Here is a 20858-nt window from a genome sequence, read left to right as displayed (position 1 = left end):
AGAGCTGACTCTTGTCTGGGATACAGGTGAGCCAGCCCTGAAGACATGAGAGCAGAAGAGTGGGCCCCATCCCCCTCCTTGAATGCCCCCTACAACAAGGAGAGAGGGCCCTGCACCTTGCCTGGGCAAAACAGTAGAGCTGACCCTGGAGATATGAGTAAGTGGGACCATATCTGAGGGTCAGGAATGGGTCACCTCATTTGGAGTTGTTGGCCAATGAGATCGTCAAATATTACATACAGGCTATTGTTAATGCTCTTGATTACCCTTCAGAACTTGACAGTAAAACACCATATACTTGAATCATAGAACACAGAGAAATAGAGCTGGTACTTACCTGAAAGCTTCATCCTTACTGGCTAGCTTTCATAGCGTTGGAAGGTTCTATGCATGTTACTAGAGTTAAAAAGCAATCACCAATCTTACCCAGCTGTGAATCGTGTGAGCCACAACAATGACAAGACATGCTCACTAGTGCAATAGTATCACAAATATTATGGAAGCAACTAATCATTTTCTGATTGAACTGAAGTCCCACTCCACAAGTTGAAGCTCATATCTAACACCATTATAGAGGCCTAGAACCTGTGGTTACACAAGTCATAGACCATAGGGGAGAAACTACTGCTATCATACAGCTAAGCAGACACAGTATTAAACTCTAATGACTTGTCATTGTACACATAGATTACTGCACCTGTGGACCTTCATCTGAGAAGCTTCTTTGTGCAGTATATGGTGATTAGCATAGAGACCTTCAACTGATCAATGTATAGAGAAAAAAAGATTGAAGAATGCCCAACCCTAAACAAGACATCTACATCACCCTTTTCTCCAAAAGCTCAAGGATCCTAGTGGAAGAGGGACGGGGAATTTTTAAGAGCCAGAGGTAGTAGATAACTACTGTTGTCTGGACACAGCAGGGCAATTGGCTACAAGAATTCACAGCAGTTGACAAAGCATGAACAAGACCTCCCCAAGCTCAGGCCAGACAAAACTTCAGCATGGACAGCTGAGATGAACATAAAGTCCCCACCTCTAGCAGAGGAGCTATTGGCAATTGATAGCTGCCTAGGAGATGGAGAGTTAGCTTTAACGGTGAAGCCCCTGGTAAACTCCCTTCAGCAAAGTCCACACATACAAGAGCATATGGGCAGTACAAATAATACTTGATGGCTTTAAAGGTGGGCGGATAGGTGGGTTGGAGGAGGATGAATCTGGGAGAAGTCAAGGGGTGACCAAAATACATTGCACAAAAATTCTCAAAATAATAAAAATTATTTTAAAAAATTCTGTAAGTTAATACAGTTGTATTTCTAAGAACTTCTTTGGCACTTTTAAGTTGGAGTTAGCTGTGTCAACCTAGGCTGGCCTGGAGCTCACAAAGATCCTCCCAATTTAGGTCAACTTCCAGGCTACAGATATGTCACAAGGATAGACCTAAAATTTGCATTTATAACTAACTCTGAGGTAATATTAGTGCTAACTACAATTTGAGTAGTGAAGGTTTTATAGTAACTCCACTCTAAATTTGATTTGCAGGGCAGGTGAGATGGCTCAGTGGGATAAATTGAATTTGCTTTTAACTTCTATCCCAGATTCTCACTCCCCAGTAACTCATTTTATCCTTACTTTAGTACTTCTTTTTTTCATGGTAGCCAAGCTCCTAAACAATACTCTCAATGGTTCACTAAGATCAAAATCAATCTTCAGGCCCTGATTACTTTTTAACCTTCTCTTACACTGTTCACCAAATGTAAAAGGCTAATGTGAGTTATTTGCAACTCCCTAGAAATTCATACTCAAGACAAGGATTTATTGCTAATCTCGGCGCTAATAGGTAGAAGAGTTCAAAAGACAGACAATGCATGATAGCTAGAATAGTCAAAGTACTGCCTTAAACATTAAGCTATACAGTAATCTATGTTATTAGGGATCAGGTTTAACAAGCTTAAAGCACATTAAGCTTCTTTAGCATTTCCCATCATAAAAATATGATCATTGAATGACTTTCATCAATTGCTCTTAATAATCTTCAATAAATTCTGTAAATTATTTCACACTAGTTTCTATTAACTGTCCTTAAACAGTAGGATAGTTTCTATCCCATTTTAGTAAAGCTCAAAGAGAAGTGAACTCTACATTATACTGTCTAGGGTAAAATATGCATGTGTTCACACCACAGCACATGTGCAGGAGGATGAGGACAACTTCAAGTGCTGGCTCTCCCTTTCCACCCTGTTTGCAATAGGGTCTCTCTCAACAGGCTAGCTGACCTCCATGTTCTGCTGACTCAAAGACCTTTGTCTCCCATCTCCCAGTAGGGCATACTAAGACTTTTATGTGGGTTCTGTGGATTTGAATGAACTAAGGTTGTCAGACTTGCCCAGCAAACATTTTACCCACTGAGCCATCTCTCTAGCCCATGATCTTTTCATTCTTGATCACAATTCACCAGCCTGTGCCTCGATGTTAATAAATTCCACCTTCTTGATGATATGAGCCAAAATTTTCTGTAGTTGCCACCTACCCCAAATGGCCAATATATTGATCCTTAAAACTCAATTCCATTATGTCAAGGGTCATTCTTGGAGCCATCATTCATGTAGACATCCTTATGTCAAGGGTCATTCTTAGAGTCTTCATTCATGTAGACATCCTTATAAAATTTTAAACATCCTTATAAAATCTAGGGTCAAAGTCTGGTCCACACTTAATTTCCTTTTGTAAATCTTCCTTGGAAGATTTGTACAAACAGAGGGTTACAGTCATTGCCTGGGTGAATTCTCCACAATGTCTCCAAGTTTGATGTGAAGAAACATTCTGGGGTTCCTAACTAGCTCATTATCATTGCCCTTCTTGTGGGTGGCAAGTTCACAGACCTTTGTGGTTTTCATCTTAACATGGTTTTCTCTGTCTGTTTTAATCTTATGGCAGAGAAAACCATCTTGTCTCCCTACAATTTTGAATCCCTTCCACCTGAGGAATCTTATGGGGTATGTCACATAACTTATGAACACTCCATATGACTATCAATGACCTTTTTTTTTAGGTCCCACTTCTGAGCTCAAGGTAGCAGCACGGTTTCGATAGTCATTAAACATTCACCTGAACCATGTTTAGTTTAAAATCTCTATACCAACACAGCCTTGGGACCGGTTGGAGAGGGAGGAGGGAGTTGCCAGTCAGTACAAAATCTGCTGTAAAGGAGAGATATATCAACAGCAGCGGTGTTTGAGTGCCACAGAAGAACTTTGAAGACTATGTGGATTGGATGCCAGGCACATCAGTGAGGAAAGGTTTTTATTCATACTTTAGGGTAGTGAAGTGAGTCTGAAGCTGATACTCAAGTCACCATTCTCTGGAGCATCTAAGGCCTATTTACAGAATTAAAAAGCCTCCCTATATAGAACATCCAAGGTTTACTTTTCTGTTGCCTCTTGTAGTTGACACCCTAGCCTTTAGAGGTACAGTGGTTAGTAACTGCTGGCAATCTGATACAGATTACATGGATAGTACATCTGAGGACTTCCTAAAGCAGAATTTGAGTGAGCAGAATGTAATGTTATTTACAGTCTATTGCTCTTTTAGGACATGGACTCTAAATCAGTAGATCCTGAGTTTATAAGGCATTTACATCAAACAGTATCACTCCACTTACTGTCAAAGCAAGCATGCTTACACAGCAAGAACATAAACCACTTAAAAATTGGATAATGAAATAAATTCAGGAACATAAAGTTAAAATATTTTCAGAGCAAGTTCATGGAGGGCTGCTGCCAGATGTTAGCAGATTTGATGATATGCCTGGAGTGGAGCCTGGATCAGCTGGACCCCAAAGATGAAGTGGAGGCCAATGATGAAATCGCAACATGTCCTTATGATTAAAATCATCACATACCTAAATCATTGCTAGCAAAGCACACGGAATCTTCCAGAGTGAAGAAACTGGGCTATGTCAAAGAAGAAGATGAATGTATAATCCTATTTTTGTCTTTTTCCTTTTTCTTTTTTCTAAAATATTTATTTTTATTTTATGTGCATTGATGCTTCACCTGCATGTATGTCTGTGTGAGGGTATCAGATCTTGGAGTTACAGGCAATTGTGGGCTGCCATGTGGACACTGGGAATTGAACCTGGGACCTCTGGAAGAATAGTCAGTGCTCTTAACCTCTGAGCCATCCCTCCAGCCCCCTCCTTTTTCTATGAGAAGAAAAAAGTTGCTCTGGATAAGGAGTCACAGTTCCAGACAACTAAAAAAGCTAGAATTGAAGTTGAAAAAGACAGTGATTGTCATAGTCAAATAATCAGAGACTATACTCTTCAGTGTCTGTTGAAGTTCCTCTGAATCACAAATGGTCTGTGACCTTCTTGCCCTTCATGATTTTGTCACTGAGGAGACAAAGAAAAAGCACTCTAGTTCTCAAGTCATTGAACATGACAGTGATCTGTTTGTAGACTTGGCTGCTAAAGTCAATCAAGATAATGGCCAAAATAGTTCAATATCTTACCTGAAATCCTTGCAGAAGTGAAAATAATAAAAGAAGTCACCAGTCCTATAGAGCTAAGAATGTTCATATAACCAGAAAGATTATATGCTGAGGTAATTTGGGATGCAAGAAAGTGCACATTGAAAGAACTCAGTAACCACTGGCAAGAAGAACAGGAAAAAGCAGATGCTGCTGCTGAAAAGAATGAAGAAAGGTCATCTGTGGTAGATTCACAACAGTCTGGCGGGAGTTATTTGGCTAGTTAGATGTTGACAGTTTATGACATAGAAGGGTTCTGAATAGAAGTCCACACAAATGAAAAGAAATTAAGATAAAAATTCTGAGTGAAGAAGAGTTCTGGAGAAAGACATAGCCATAAAAGAAAGCAAAAACCAACAAAATATTTCTGAAAGTATTATGTTTATAGCATAACCAATAATATGCTAATGTTTTAATTATAATCTTTACATAAGAGAAAGTGGCCATTACGATCATGTAATGCTCATTATTTTAATAAATATTTATTTTCAAAAATTTTCTCTAGTAAAATATGAAAGTTGTAAAGTATTTTTGGTACCTATGATGAGAAGATGTTAAAAAGATAACAAGTCTCTTTGGCTCTTACAGTAGTTGAGTAGTAATCTTATCACTGAAGTTAATGGTAAAAGGATCCCAGGAAGATGGTATCCTTGGGTGCTGTGGGATGTTCTGTATGTCAAATGTGTTGCTGATTAGTCAATAAATAAAACACTGATTGGCCATTGGCTAGGCAGGAAGTATAGGCGGGACAGGGAGGAGAATAAAGCTGGGAAGTGGAAGGCTGAGTCAGAGAGACACTGCCAGCCGCCACGATGACAAACAGCATGTGAAGATGCCGGTAAGCCACGAGCCACGTGGCAAGGTATAGATTTATAGAAATGGATTAATTTAAGCTGTAAGAACAGTTAGCAAGAAGCCTGCCACAGCCATACAGTTTGTAACCAATATAAGTCTCTGTGTTTACTTGGTCGGATCTGAGCGGCTGTGGGACTGGCAGGTGAGAGAGATTTGTCCTGACTGTGGGCCAGGCAGGAAAACTTAAGCTACACTTGGGTGTCACTGCAGCTGAAAATAGTGAATACTGATTTTACCATAGCAAGAAATATATTGGTAAAAAGACACATGTAGACAGAATAATGTCACAAATGATATGTGCCATGAGAATGACTGAAGTAGAAAATCTGCAGTTATGACTTATTTTGCAGTTAGTAACAAGAAAAGACCACTTACTAAGGGCACTTTGGCACAAATGGAAAAGAGAGCATGTAGTTAACATGAAGATAAACAAGTGTTTTATTAGACAAAGAGCAAAGTTGAAAGATTCTGAAACTGAGCTCCAACAGTGCAATGATCAAATGAAAACTAATTTGAAATCACAGCAAGTAGAATTGGATGAGAAATGTCAGTTTTAGAAAGAGAAAGCAACCCTGAAGCCCAACAACATATTGTTGACTCTGACAAATATGTATAGTCTTTATTTCTAACAATGAATTTAAAAGCATGACAAAATCATTTTCTTCTTGTTCTTGATAGTGATTAAGGTGCTTGGAAAATATCTAAGGTGTTGTGTACTTAGAAAGTTAACAGCTCTAAGTAAGTACCTTTCTACATTCTCTGGTTCATTTAATTGGAAAAAAAACGTCTTCAGTTTAATTCAAGAGAACATTTTACCATTGTACAAACATGCTCTGGCAGTTTGGTTGTTTATAGGGTATTCTAAAATAAAAGGACTCTGGAATGTTTTCATCTAAGATAATCTCCATAATATGAAGCAAACCGTAGTTCTTCTCTATGACTGTAATATAATAGTTCCTTCAATGGAGCATATACAATAATGTAGTTTACTCTATAAAAGTTGATTTTTTTTAATATTTCCATTGTTTAAAAATACAAATGGAAAAAAACCCAAGTTTACATGGCACCTAGAACTTTTCTATAACATTTTGTTTGCTTGTTTTAGATCCTTTATAATATTATTCTCATTTATTTCCTTCTTTAACCAGAGTCCCATAATTGATTCACATTTATATTAACTTTTAATGTAGACATTTTCCATATACTGACCCTGGTAAAATATAATATAGAGCCAAAAAAGAAAACTCTTTAACTCCTCTTCTTACACATTAGTTAGTAGTAGGGAAAATGCATTAATAGATTATAAAAACCGAGACGTTAAGAGGCAATCTTGCTTTTTTTTTTTTTTGTTTTTTGTTTTTTGTTTTTCGAGACAGGGTTTCTCTTGTGTAGCTTTGCACCTTTCCTGGAACTCACTTTGGAGACCAGGCTGGCCTCGAACTCACAGAGATCCGCCTGGCTCTGCCTCCCGAGTGCTGGGATTAAAGGCGTGCGCCACCACCGCCCGGCCAATCTTGCTTTTTACTTATGTTGTTTATCTTACTAAAAATGAGAATTGTAAACTCCTAAAAAGAAAAAAAATCACTATTCTATATTTTGCAGCACTCATATTTACTGTGGTCTATAATTTTCTTGTTTGGAATCTAAGAAAAATCACATGATGAACAATGGTTATATACCACCTTCATATACTGGGAGATTCTATATTGTCAAAAGGTTATTTCCTACCACATTAGTAGTTAGTATAGGCACAAATGCCTGCTTGCCTGTAAGCAACTCAATGGCAAAAGACTTTTTACCAATGGGAGCAGAAAAATGGGAAAATGAACCTAGATGTCATGCTCCATACTATATACAAAAATTAATGGGGTCTCAAACACCTAACCATAAAATTTAAGTGTAACTATGAAGCTGGTAGGGGCTGGAGGCTTTGGAGGTGGGAAGCTTTTTTTTTTTTCCAATTTGCATAGTGCTGGGGATTGAGCCCAGCATTCACACATGTTAAGCAAGCATTCTACCATTGAACTCTATCCCCAGTCCAAAGACATGTAAGGCACAGAATGCAATGATCATTTGAGAAGTTTTTGGTAAATTATATGTTATCAAAATTAAATATTTATAATCAAGACACTACAAGAACATAAATAGGCAAGCCATAAAATGTGAAAAATATCTACAACTTTATATAACAAATAGCTAATGTATGGAGTATACAAGGAATCTCAGAGGTAAAAATTTCCTAACTTTAAAAAGGCGCCAGATCTGCAAAGCTCTCCAGAAGGATTATAGACAGCCAATAAGAACTTAAAAGAAACACTTGGCTTCATTAGCAATCAAAGAAATTCAAGTTACACAATGGAGCTTGAGGACACACCTACCATACTATTCAGATGAAAAGAGCACATTGTGCCAACATTTGATTATTATCTACCAGAATTTCCATTTTGGAAACAACCATTTTGAAAAAGGTTGCAACTTCTTTTAAGATTAAACCCACAAGTTGATCTTGTATCCTGCTATGTTGCTGAAGGTGTTTATAAGCTGTATCAGTTCCTTGGTGGAATCTTTGGGGTCGCTCAAGTATACTATCATGTCATCTGCAAATAGGGAAAGCTTGACTTTTTCCTTTCCAATTTGTATCCCCTTAATCTCCTTATGTTGTCTTATTGCTCTGGCTAGAACTTCAAGTACTATATTGAGTAAGTATGGGGAGAGCGGACAGCCTTGCCTCGTTCCTGATTTTAGTGGAAATGCTTTGAGTTTCTCTCCATTTAATTTGATGTTGGTTGTTGGCTTGCTATAAATTGTCTTTATTATGTTTAGGTATGTTCCCTGTATTCCTGATCGCTCCAAGACCTTTATCATGAAGGGGTGTTGGATTTTGTCAAATGCCTTTTCTCCATCTAGTGAGATGATCATGTGGTTTTTTTCTTTGAGTTTGTTTATATGGTGTATTACATTGATGGACTTTCGTATGTTGAACCACCCTTGCATCCCTGCAATGAAGCCTACTTGATCATGGTGGATAATTGTTTTGATGTGTTCTTGGAGTCTGTTTGCCAGTATTTTATTGAGTATTTTTGCATCAATGTTCATGAGGGAGATCGGTCTGCAGTTCTCTTTCTTTGTTGTATCCTTGTTTGGTTTAGGAATCAGGGCAATGGTAGCCTCATAGAAGGAGTCTGGTAATGTTCCTTCTGTTTCTATTGTGTGGAACAATTTAGAGAGTATTGGTATTAACTCTTCTTTGAAAATCTGGTAGAATTCTGCGCTGAAACTATCTGGTCCTGGGCTTTTTTTGGTTGGGAGACTTTTAATGACTGTTTCTATTTCGCTAGGGGTTATACAATGGACAAAGAAGCGGAGAAGGAAATCAGAGATATATCACCCTTTACTATAGCCACAAATGACATAAAATACCTTGGGGTAACACTAACCAAGCAAGTGAAGGACCTATATGACAAGAACTTTAAGTCCCTGAAAAAAGAAATTGAAGAAGATGTCAGAAAATGGAAAGATCTCCCATGCTCATGGATAGGCAGGACTAACATAGTAAAAATGGCAATCTTACCAAAAGCAATCTACAGATTCAATGCAATCCCCATCAAAATACCAACACAATTCTTCACAGACCTGGAAAGAATAATACTCAACTTCATATGGAAAAACAAAAAAACCCAGGCTAGCCAAAAGAATCCTGTACAATAACACAATCTGTGGAGGCATCACGATCCCTGACTTCAAGCTCTACTATAAAGCTACAGTAATAAAAACAGCTTGGTACAGGCATAAAAACCGACATGTAGACCAATGGAATCGAATTGGAGACCCTGACATGAATCCACACACCTATGAACATATAATTTTTGACAAAGAAGTCAAAAGTGCACAATGGAAAAAAGAAAGCATCTTCAACAAATGGTGCTGGCAAAACTGGATATCAACATGTAGAAGGCTACAAATAGATCCATATGTATCACCGTGCACAAAACTTAAGTCCAAGTGGATCAAGGACCTCAACATAAATCCAGCTACTCTGAACCTGCTAGAAGAGAAAGTAGGAAGTAGTCTTGAACGCATTGGCATAGGAGACCACTTCCTAAATAGAACATCAGTACCACAGACACTGAGAGAAACAATCAATCAATGGGACCTCTTGAAACTGAGAAGCTTTTGTAGAGCAAAGGATATGGTCAACAAGGCAAAGTGACAGCCTACAGAATGGGAAAAGATCTTCACCAGCCCCACATCTGACAGAGGACTGATATCCAGAATATATAAGGAACTCAAGAAATTAGACATCAAAATGCCCAACAGTCCAATTAAGAAATGGGCTATAGAGCTAAACAGAGAATTCTCAACAGAGGAAACTCAAATGGCTGAAAGACATTTAAGGAATTGCTCAACATCCCTAATCATCAGGGAAATGCAAATCAAAACAACTCTGAGATACCACCTTACGCCTGTCAGAATGGCTAAGATCAAAAACACTGAAGACACCTTATGCTGGAGAGGATGTGGAGCTAGGGGAACTCTCCTCCACTGCTGGTGAGAATGCAAGCTTGTACAACCACTTTGGAAATCAATATGGCGCTTTCTTAGAAAATTGGGAATCCATCTCCCCCAAGATCCAGCTATACCACTCTTGGGCATATACCCAAGGAATGCTCAACCACACCACAAGAGCACTTGTTCAGCTATGTTCATATCAGCATTGTTTGTAATAGCCAGAACATGGAAACAACCTAGATGCCCTTCAGCTGAAGAATGGATAAACAAAATGTGGTACATATACACAATGGAATACTACTCAGCAGAGAAAAACAATGACATCATGAGGTTTGCAGACAAATGGATGGATCTAGAAAAAAATCATCCTGAGTGAGGTAACCCAGACTCAGAAAGACAAACATGGTATGTACTCACTCAAAGGAGGATACTAGATGTGGAACAAGGATGATTGGACTGCTACTCACATCACCAGGGAGGCTACCTGGAAAACAGGACCCCAAGAAAGACACAGGGATTGCCCAATGACAGAGAAATGGAAGAGATCTACATGAACAGCCTGGACATGAGTGGGGGTAGTGAAGGGCGAGAGTCGAGGGAAAGAGAGCTTGGGGGAGCGGGAGATCCCAGCTGGATCAACAACAGAGAGGGAGAACAAGGAATAGGAGACCATGGTAAATGAAGACCACATGAGAATAGGAAGAAGCAAAGTGCTAGAGAGGCCCACAGAAATCCACAAAGATACCCCCACAACAGACTGCTGGCAATGGTCGAGATACAGCCCGAACTGACCTACTCTGGTGATGGGATGGCCAAACACCCTAACTGTCGTGCTAGAAACCCCATCCAACTACTGAGGGTTCTGGATGCAGAGATCCATGGCTAGGCCCCAGGTGGATCTCTGGGAGTCCAATTAGCGAGAATGAGGAGGGTTTATATGAGCGAGAATTGTTGAGACCAAGGTTGGAGAAAGCACAGGGACAAATAGCCAAACGAATGGAAACACATGAACTATGAACCAATGGCTGAAGGGTCACCAACTGGATCAGGCCCTCTGAATGGGTGAGACAGTTGATTGGCTTGATTTGTTTGGGAGGCATCCAGGCAGTGGGACCGGGTCCTGTGCTCATTGCATGAGTTGGCTGTTTGAATCCTGGGGCCTGTGCAGGATCGCTTGGCTTGGCCTGGGAGGAGGGGACTGGACCTACCTGGACTGAGTCTACCAGGTTGATCTCAGTCCGCGGGGAAGGCTTTGCCCTGGAGGAGGTGGGAATGGGGGGGTGGGCTGGGGGGAAGGTGAGGAGGGCGGGAGGGGGGAGAACAAGGGAATCCGTGGCTGATATGTAGAACTGAATTGTATTGCAAAATAAAAATAAAAAAAAAGAAAGAGAGGAAAATTTGGAGAACACACACACAAAAAAAGATTAAACACACAAGCTGGGCAGTGGTAGTGCGTGCCTTTAATCCCTGCACTGGGAGGCAGAGGCAAGTGGATCTCTGTGAATTTGAGGCCAACCTGGTCTACAGAGGGAGTTCCAGAACAGCCAAGGCTACACAGAAAAATCCTGTCTTAAAAAAAAAAAGATTAAACACACACTACCCAGAAAATCTACTCCTAAGAAATTCAACTGAGAGGAATAAAAAGTATATATTCCTCCAACTAACTGTACAGAATGGTAACAGCTTTACTTATAACTGCCCAAATCTGCCTACAGTCCAAGTGAAGATAAAACAAAACATAGTATTTTAATACAGTATAATATTATTTACTAATAAAGGTATATAATGCTGACATATAAAAGAACGTAAGTCTATGAATGCTGAACAGTTAATGGTACATATTGAATATTCAAGGGTGAACTATATATTCCTATCTATAGCTTACTTTGGACTGAATCATAAAAATAAGACATACTCAAAAATGGCTAGAGGAGGCTCCTCCCTGTTCCAGAGACAGCCGCATCTTTCTGTGCAGTGCCAGCCTCGTTCCCGAGACACGATGGTGAAGGTCGGAGTGAACGGGAAAGGAACCTCCAGTTTATGACTGCTGTAAAAGCCTCGGGTGCTCAAGGAAGATAAAATTAGACGTCTTGGGGCTTCCTAGATTTGGCCGAATTGGACGCCTGGTTACCAGGGCTGCCCTCCAGACTGGCAAAGTTGAGATTGTTGCCATCAATGATCCCTTCATTGACCTCAACTACATGGTCTACATGTTCCAGTATGACTCCACCCATGGCAAGTTCAACGGCACAGTCAAGGCCGAGAACGGGAAGCTGGTCGTCAACGGGAAGGCCATCACCATCTTCCAGGAGCGAGATCCCGCCAACATCAAGTGGGGTGAGGCTGGTGCCGAGTACGTTGTGGAGTCCACTGGTGTCTTCACCACCATGGAGAAGGCTGGGGCCCACTTGAAGGGCGGAGCCAAAAGGGTCATCATCTCCGCCCCTTCTGCTGACGCCCCCATGTTTGTGATGGGTGTCAACCATGAGAAGTACGACAACTCACTCAAGATTATCAGCAATGCTTCCTGCACCACCAACTGCTTAGCCCCCCTGGCCAAGGTCATCCATGACAACTTTGGCATTGTGGAAGGACTCATGACCACAGTCCACGCCATCACTGCCACCCAGAAGACCGTGGATGGCCCCTCTGGGAAGCTGTGGCGTGATGGCCGTGGGGCTGCCCAGAACATCATCCCTGCATCCACCGGTGCCGCCAAGGCTGTGGGCAAGGTCATCCCAGAGCTGAATGGGAAGCTCACAGGCATGGCTTTCCGTGTTCCACCCCCAATGTGTCCGTTGTGGATCTGACATGCCGCCTGCAGAAACCTGCCAAGTATGACGACATCAAGAAGGTGGTGAAGCAGGCGTCGGAGGGCCCACTAAAGGGCATCCTGGGCTACACTGAGGACCAGGTTGTCTCCTGCGACTTCAACAGTGACCCCCACTCTTCCACCTTCGATGCTGGGGCTGGCATTGCTCTCAATGACAACTTTGTGAAGCTCATCTCCTGGTACGACAATGAATTTGGCTACAGCAACAGGGTGGTGGACCTCATGGCCTACATGGCCTCCAAGGAGTAAGAAGCCCACCCTGGACCACCCACCCCAGCAAGGACAGCAAGAGAGACCCTCGGCTGCTGAGCAGTTCCTGTCCCATCTCAGTCCCCAATACTGAGCATCTCCCTCAGTTTCCATCCCAGACCCCCAGAACAACAGGAGGGGCTTAGGGAGCCCTACTCTCTTGAACACCATCAATAAAGTTCACTGCACCCATAAAAAAAAAAAAAAAAAAAAAAAAAAAAAAAAAAAAAAAAAAAAAAAAAAAAATGGCTAGAGGAGGCCGGGCGGTGGTGGCACACGCCTTTAATCCCAGCACTCGGGAGGCAGAGCCAGGCGGATCTCTGTGAGTTCGAGGCCAGCCTGGGCTACCAAGTGAGTCCCAGGAAAGGCGCAAAGCTACACAGAGAAACCCTGTCTCGAAAAAACCAAAAAAAAAAAAAAAAAAAAAAAATGGCTAGAGGAGTAAACAGCTGTGTGATACAATGAATATGATAATATGCTCATCAAATCTTGATGGTAGATATTACAGGTACCCACTCATTCTGTAATTCTTTCACCTTTCTTGTGTGATTGAAATATTCAGAATAAAATAATTAGAAACTAAAGGCTGAACTAATTGGCTTAACAGTAAGAACTGATTTTATTAAATAAGGTTTTATTATACATTTCTGTAGAATATATTAAAATCTAAAGGCTGCAGATTTTGATAAAAACCTACTTAATCTGAGTGATAAAAATCATTTTAAAAACAGACAGTATTTTAATTTCCCCAAACTCTTTAGATGTATCTAGTAAAACAAGGTAATTCTAAATGAAAAGATAAACAGAAAGTCATCTGAAATTTAAAACAGCACTTTGGCATACTTTCAAGAAAATGAGTTAACATCAGAAGATGGAAAGATCTCCTATGTTTGTGGATTAGTAGGATTAATATCATGAGAATGGCCATCCTACCAATAGTAATACACAGATTGAATCCAATCCCTATCAAAATCCCAACACAATTCTTTCCCAAACTTGAAAGGATGATGTTGTGTAACAGTTTCCTCCAAGATTGAAACTTTCCATCCAGTAGGAAAGCTCCTTGAACAGGAAGGTAAACAACTCAAAATAGCTTCAGGAAGTCCCTGAAACTGACTGGATTCACTAGGCCCCTCCCTGCCAGAGTAAGCAATACAAACTCAGAGTCCCTCTCAAGAGGAGTAGAAGCAAGCTGCAAAGACAAATCTAAGATTAGACCAACTGCCTGGAAGAAGCAGAAACCAGCTGGGTTGCCTGGAAGAGGTTTAGACCGACTAAGTCACTTGGAAAGAATACTCTCCAACCTGTTAAGCTGCTTGCAAGCTGTGCAGTGTGCTCCAGGTTCCCAGCTTTTGTGAACTATCACCTATGCTGGGGTTATTGGCTTTGGTGATGCAGCCATCTTTGAAATCATTTCTGCTCCTTTAAGTAACCCCTCATCCAAATTCCTACAAGTAAGTAGTCCTAATGAAACTCATTGTTCACCAAGATGGATTTTGGTGTTGATACTTTGGTCTGTCATGGGCCCCCTATCTGGGGTGAGTAGATGAAAAGTTTGTCACAACAGACAATTTTCAGCTTCACATGAAAACACATACACATACCCACTCAGGATAGCTAAAACAATCTTGAATAATAAAAGAACTGCTGGAGGTACTGCCATCCCAGATTTTAGTTGTACTACAGAGCTATAGTAATAAAAATAGTATGGTATTGGCATAAAAACAGAAATGTTGCCAGGTAGTGGTAGCACATGTCTTTAATCTTGGCACTCTGGAGGTGGAGGCAGGCAGATCTCTGAGTTCGAGGCCATCTTGGTCTACAGAGTGAGTTCCAGGACAGCCAGGGCTGTTATATAGAGAAACCTGATCTTGGAAAAAACCAACCAACTAACCAACCAACCAACCAACAAATCCAGACATGTTGATCAATGGAATTGAATCAAAGACCCAGACATAAGAACACATACCTATGGACACCTGACTTTTGACAAAGAAGCCAAAAAACACATACTAGAGACAAAAGATAGCATCTTTCAATAAATGGTGCTGGTCAGACTAGATGTAGAAGAATGCAAATATCAGCCTGCACAAAACTCCAAACAGATAAAGGACCTCAACATAAGGTCAGATAACCCAGAATCTGACAGGAAAAAAAAGTGGGGAACAGGCTTGAACTCATCAGCAAGAGAAAAGACTTTCTGAACAGGATACCAAGAGCACAGGCACTAAGACAAACAATTAATAAATGAGGACCTCATGAAACTGAAAAGCTTCTGTATGGCAAAAGACATCATTCAGAAAAAGTGACAGGCTACAGAATGAGGAAAGATTTTTACCAATTACACATTCAATAAATGGTTAGTATCTAAAACTATATAAGAACTTAAAAAAAATTGGACATCAAGAAAACAACCCACTGAGTGGTGGTGGTGTATGCTTTTGGTCCCAGCACTTGGGAGGCAGAGGCAGGCAGATCTCTGAGTTCAAGGCCAGCCTGGTCTACAGAGTGAGTTCCAGGACAGACAGTACTACACAGAGAAACCCTGTCTTGAAAAAAACAAAACAAAAAATCAAATCAAAACAAAAACTCAATTAAAAAATGAATACAAAACTTAGCAGAGAGCTTTCAAAAGATGGAACACTAATGGCTGAGGAATACTTCAAGAAATGTTCAACATTCTTGTCATCAGGAAATGCAAATTAAAACTACAGAGATTTTATACCAGTCAGAATGGTCAAGATCAATGAAACAAATGACAGCTCATGCTGGCAAGGATGTGAGAAAGGGGAACACAGATTTATTGCTGGTGGGAGTGTGAACTTATACAGTCACTATGAAAATTGGTGTGACAGTTCCTCAGGAAGCTGGGAATAGCTCTACTCTCAAGATCCAGCTGTATCACATTTTGGGGCATATTCTCAAAGGACTCTACACCCCACTCCACAGATACATGCTTAGCCATGTTCACTGCTGTTCTATAATATCCAGAAAATGCAAATGACCTAATGTCTTATGACAATGAATGGATAATAAAAATGTGGTAATATACACTATGAATACTATTCAGCTATAAAGAAATATGAAATCATGAACTTTTGCTGGTAAATGGATGGAACTAAAAAAGATCATATTGAGTGAGGTACTTCAGACCCTAAAAGGCAGATATTATGTGTTTTGTTACATATGTGTTTTAGCTTTTGAGCTTTGATATGTGTGTACAATCCAAATAATCACAGAGGTTAGTTATCTCTAGTAAGAGACTTGGGGAGAAGAGAGATCTCCCAAGGAAGGAGAAAATAGAATATACTGTTGTGGAGAGAGAAAAGGGGTAAACTAGATTGGGAGAACTAAATATGGAAGGGAATAAAATAGAATAGTAGAGGATGGAATTTGGGGAGGACAACGAACAATAAAAACGATTTGAAAAATCATATGGAAACCTACTACTGTAAGCAGCTTCATGAAATATATACATATATGAAATGGGGGAATTAAATACGGGTCCTCATGTCTGCAAGCACTTAACCTATGGAGCTATCCCCAAAGTACCAATCTTTTTATGGTGTGTGTGTGTGTGTGTGTGTGTGTATGTGTGTGTATGTACACAAAGATACCCATGGAGTCCAGAACACAGCATCAGATCCCCTGAAGCTAGAGTTACAGGCTGCTGTGAGCCAGTTGACATGGGTGCTGGGAATAAAACTTGGGTCTTCTACAAGATCAGATGTGCTTTAATCACTGAGCAATCTCCAGGCCTCCTGCCTTTTAAAAATGGGTTACTAGTGATCAAACCCAGGCCTCATATGTGCTAATAACACCATGTTCTACACTACTAAGCTACACCTCCAACTATTTTTTAAACAGACAGGTTTCCAATATATTATCTCAAATCCAATGGATGAATTTTCACCAAGTTGAATGTACAAGGGGTATTCTGTATTAGAAATTTTCATTGTGGTAAAATATACCCAATATAAAATTTAACCACTTGAACCATTTTAAGTGTACAATTTATCTTTTTAGTAACTATCACTAATGTCCACTTGCAGAACTTTTTCATTCCACATAAAACTCTGTATCATTTAACAATAATTTACTACCAACCTCTCCCAGGCTTTTGATAGCCGTTATTTTACTCTCTTCATTCTAGGAATGCCATGTACATGAGTGGAATCATATAAGCTATCCCTTGAATCTGAGTTATTTTTCTTAGCATAATGTTTCAAGTTTAATTCATATTGTAACATATATCAAAACCATCCTCCTTGTTAAAGCTTTTAATATTCACTGTGTTTTATACCTCCTCTGTTATCCATCTGTCTTCCAGTGGTTACCTGGTCTATACTTTGGCCATTATAAAAAGTGTTGTTATGAACATTTATCTACAAATATGTGTTCAAGTTCCTACTTTCAAATCTTTAGGGCAGTGGTTCTCAACCTTGTTAATGCTGCAATCCCTGAATACAATTCCTCTTGTGGTGACCCCCTCAACCATAAAATTATTTTTATTGCTACATCATAGCTAATCTTGCTACTGATATGCAATCCCTGTGAAAGGGTCATTTGACCCCCTAGAAGCAACTCACAGATTGAGAAGCACTGCTTTAGGGGCATTTTCCTAGATGTAGAATTGTTGAGCTACATGATGAATAATTCTATGGTTAGCTTTTATGGAGCACTATACATTCTCCACAGTAGTTGTACAATATTACAGTGTCAACCAGCAATGCACAAGTCTTCCAATTTCTCTACATTATCATCAACAATTTATATTTTGGACTTTACTATTGTTTATAGTGTCCATCCTAATGGGTATAAATTGCTAACTAATTGTTAAGTACATTTGCAGGGATTGAAAAAAATGTATTTAATTTCTCGATGTAGTCCTGGCTGTCCTAGAACCTGCTCTGTAGACCAGGTTGGCCTCAAACTCACAAGAGATCCACCTGTTTCTGCCTCCCAAGTTCTGAGATTAAAAGCATGCACCACCACTACCTGGCTGTGAAGTATATTTTTGAGTTAAGTTCTACATAAATATGTAGTTTATGAATCTCCAAGATCATGCCTTTAGGAAATCTCCCATATGTCTATTTGTTGAACTGTTTTTCTCTTTATGGCATTCAATTGGTCCAAAAGGCAAATAGCATCTTCTTGTAGTATTCTACTTCACTAGTCATACTGATAGTCTATATGTGGGTATACTAGTCCATTTTGTTACTATAATTAATGTCTGAGGCTAGTTACTTTATAAAGGAAAAGGCTTATTTAGCATATGGTTCTGGAGGTTTAAGGGAATGAAATTAGCCTAGCTCTGGTGATACCTTACTGTGGACAATGTCATGGTCAAAAGGAATATAAGAAACATAGATCACCTGATGAGTTCAAAAGATGAGAGAGAGAGAAAAAGAAGAGGGAGAGCTCACAACAATCTTCTCAGAAAACTAATTCATATTCCCACTGTTTTAATCCTTTCTGGAAACAATGCCCTATAATCTAATGACTTCTCCCTAGGTTCTACCTGCTCAGGATGCTGCCATCTCAAGCTGTAATGGTAGTACATGCCTAATAATGCAGCATACAGGAGGTGGCAGCAAGAATGCCAGCTCAAAGTCATCCCCAGAGATACAGATGAAAGCCATCCTAGTCTTTGTGAGATCCTTCCTCAAAAGACCAACCCCTTAAACCAGGTGGTGGTGGCGCACGCCTTTAAAAAATCCCAGCACTTGGAAGGCAGAGGCAGGTGGATCTCTGTGAGTTTCAGGCCAGTCTGGTCTACAGAGCAAGTTCCAGGATAGCTAAGGCTACAACAGTGAAACCCTTTCTCAAAAACAAAACAAAAAAGACCAATCCCTTTCAAAAACTACCCTGCCAGCTAGTTTTATTATCACTACTCTGAGAACCAAGTTTCTAAAACATGAGCCTCTGGGAGACACATTAAAACCATATCCAAGACATGGTAACACTATTATTCCCTTGACTACAGAAACCAGTCCCATTATGAACATGACTCAAGCAAAATTAGATTTCTTGTTGTGGAATTCGATCCATTTAGCCAATGGTATTGGGGTGACTAGCCCTATGGGCATGGCCTTCTCTGGGTATGTGACCAGATAAGAACTGAAGAGGAGGGTCACATGCTCTCTTGGATGTGGAAGGTTTCCTGATGCCAAGGCTCTGTGATCTGGTCAGGAGCTTTCCCCATCCTTCCTTTCCCTGGTAGACGAAGAGGCAGCGACACTGCTTCATTCTGTACTTGTGAGTGTGTTATTCCCACTTCATCCCTTAATAAATTCTTGATCCTAGACTTCTGTGGATTCTCGATTTAATTTCTTCCTTCAGGTTTTTCTAAACACACACGCACGCACAAGTGGACAAGTGGACAAAGTTATTTCCTGACTGTTCAAGATGCCAGATGGTATGCATATAACCCATTCCTTAAGACAATAGACAAATCTACAAAGGTAAAAAATCAAACTCACTGTGGTGGTTTGAATGAAAATGCCCCCCACCCTAATAGGCTCATAAGGAGTGGCATTATTTGAGAGGATTAAGACATGTGGCCTTCTTAGAGTAGGTGTGGCCTTGTGAGAAAAAGTGTGTCACTGGGATGGGGCTTTGAGGTTTTAGAAGCTCAAGCCAAGCCCAGTGTCACTCTCTTCCTGCTGCCTGAGGATCCAAGATGTAGAACCCTCAGCTACTTCTCCAACACCAAGTCTTCCTGCACGCCGCTGTTTCCAGTTCCAATTAAATGTTTTCCTTTATATGGTCATGGTGTCTCTTCACAGCAATAACACCCTAACTTAGATACCTTGGGGAAGAAGCAGAGTTAAGACAATATTGATGAAGCTGGAGTCTTAGATTCCATATCCCTGGCTTTTCAAACATTCCTTTGTATTTTATGAACTATATATTGAGAACCTTCCAACATAATATTTTTCTAAAGTTAGTTCTCATTAATTTAGTCATTTTTCAAGTAAGAGTTCTCTGTGTAATTTAGGCCCTTTCACAAGAATTGATCAATCAAGCAAACAGTACACACACAGCAAAAATCTCAGGGAATCAAAGCTCTTGAAATTCTAGTATCAGGAAACAGAGCCACAAAGAATAGTAGTACAAGATCTGAAACACCTCCTGGCCAAATGTTCTCTTCACTGGAGAACAAACAAGGCCCAGAGTAAACAGAAATGACAGTTCTATCAAAGGTAGAGGTAGAATCCAAATCTAGACCTGTTGGCACCAATAAACCCAATGACCAACATATACTCCTATTTCCTATTCTGTGACACTTTCTAAGGTTCAGGGCCATTCTCCTAACATATCCTTGCTCATGCCTATTTTATTAGGACATTATCAACAGTTTTTCTCTTCTTCACTCAGGTCCCCACTCAGGAGCTTTGCATTAAATCCATCCTGTCCTGCTGTGGGATGTTCTGTATGCTGTGAATGTGTTGCTCTGATTGGTTGATTAATAAAACGCTGATTGGTCAGTAGCCAAGCAAGAAGCATAGGTGGGATAAACAGACAAGGAGAATTCTGGGAAGTGGAAGGCTGAGTCAGTAGACACCAGCCCACCATCCAGGGAACAGCATGTAACGGCACACAGGTAAAGCCACGGTTACGTGGCAACATATAGATCAACAGAAAAGGGCTGAGTTTAAATGTAAGAGTTAGTCAGTGGTAGGCTTGAGCGAATGGCTGAGCAGTTTTAATTAATATAACCTTCTGAGTGATTATTTTATAAGCAGGCCACGGGACTGCAGGGCCCAGGCAGGACTAGAAAAACTTCTAGCTACACTATCCTACCAAGAATTCAATTAGTTCTAAGATTTATTTTTTATTTTATGTGTGTGAATGTTTGGCATGCACATATAAAAGTGCA

The 20858-nt window shown here is 40.2% G+C and overlaps 1 protein-coding gene and 2 pseudogenes across 6 annotated transcripts in view; 2 read left to right on the top strand and 1 right to left on the bottom strand.

The window, feature by feature from the left end:
* Cpeb1 (cytoplasmic polyadenylation element binding protein 1) overlaps positions 1-20858 on the bottom strand; it is a 108114-nt gene that overhangs the window by 39224 nt on the left and 48032 nt on the right. The gene's annotated exons all lie outside the window — the stretch shown is intronic.
* Positions 1018-4810, top strand: LOC128094620 (U11/U12 small nuclear ribonucleoprotein 48 kDa protein-like; annotated as a pseudogene).
* LOC128123728 (glyceraldehyde-3-phosphate dehydrogenase-like) lies at positions 11985-12994 on the top strand (annotated as a pseudogene).

The sequence above is a fragment of the Peromyscus californicus genome, unplaced genomic scaffold, assembly GCF_007827085.1.
Source record: "Peromyscus californicus insignis strain IS unplaced genomic scaffold, ASM782708v3 Scaffold_4__1_contigs__length_199733344, whole genome shotgun sequence".
NCBI classification, from domain to species: domain Eukaryota; kingdom Metazoa; phylum Chordata; class Mammalia; order Rodentia; family Cricetidae; genus Peromyscus; species Peromyscus californicus.
The sequence above is the reverse complement of the archived record's forward strand: the minus strand, read 5'-3'. Positions and strand labels throughout refer to the sequence as shown.